This window comes from Lipotes vexillifer, unplaced genomic scaffold (assembly GCF_000442215.2).
Source record: "Lipotes vexillifer unplaced genomic scaffold, Lipotes_vexillifer_v1.1 scaffold1126, whole genome shotgun sequence".
NCBI classification, from domain to species: Eukaryota; Metazoa; Chordata; class Mammalia; order Artiodactyla; family Lipotidae; genus Lipotes; species Lipotes vexillifer.
The window spans coordinates 710,289-711,240 of record NW_006781401.1 but is presented as its reverse complement, the minus strand read 5'-3'; the positions used below and the strand labels follow the sequence as shown (position 1 = coordinate 711,240).

General features: G+C 54.6%; 1 protein-coding gene across 2 annotated transcripts in view; it reads right to left on the bottom strand.

Moving 5' to 3' along the window:
* The window catches only part of SLC24A4 (solute carrier family 24 member 4), a 173,974-nt gene that overhangs the window by 27,627 nt on the left and 145,395 nt on the right, over nucleotides 1-952 (bottom strand). The window lies entirely within an intron of this gene.

The window sequence follows — 952 nt, the reverse complement described above, 5'->3', positions numbered from 1 at the left end:
TTCAGTGGGAGTCACTGCTGGTGCCCAGCCAGGAGTGTCCTTCCCACCACTGCATAAGGGACCTATGTCTATCAATTTCTCCTGCATCTGAGATGGGTTCCATCCATCATGTCCTGATGAAGCTGGAGGCACTTGTCATAGACACCTACAAGGGGTGCAGGCACGTGGGCTCAGCCCTCCTTCTCTGTAACCCACCCTCCCGGGGGCCACCAAAGCCGTGTTGGCGAGCACGGCTTCTGACCAGGGGTGGACCCCTGACCTCTGGGACTGTAGCATTTTCTCTCTCTCTCGGGACTCTGGAATCCAGATGCAACACCAGTGAACCAAGCTAGGGAAGAAGGGCCTGTCAGGACTCAGTCTGGGGCCAGTGGGAGGCCACAACCTGCCATGTGCACTGACAGTGAATTTGAGAAAAGCCGGTCTGCAGCCAAAGAGACAGGCAGAACGAGACAGGCAGGTGTGCGGAAATGAAGACAAGAGCCGCAACGCTCACGGAGGTCCCGAGTCCGGCCCCTGGGTGAGTCCACCTGTTTCCCTGCTCTTGGGATCCATAACACACCCCTATATCGTTATGGGCGGGGGGGGAAAGGTCTCCTTCTATCTCAAAGGGAGCTTGTGTGACTTGAGGACCCCAGCACATGCCTGGTGCATGGTGGGTCCTGGGCCCCTTCACTTCCCAGCTTGCACTGCACTGGCCTGGCTGCAGGGTCATCACAGAGCAGATTCTAGGGCAGGTGGTCCAGATGCCTAGCTCTGTCTGGTCAAGACCACCCCTTGGGCAGACCCCTTCCCCTCAGTTTCCTGCTTTGGAATATAAGAAGGTCTAAAATTCCCAAAATCCCTTTTAACTCTAGTATTCAGAGACCATTTGTTGTTAACCACAGAGAATTCAGAGGAAAACCGCTTTCATTTAGATTAATAAATAGAAACAGAACCCCCCCTCCCCACTTTC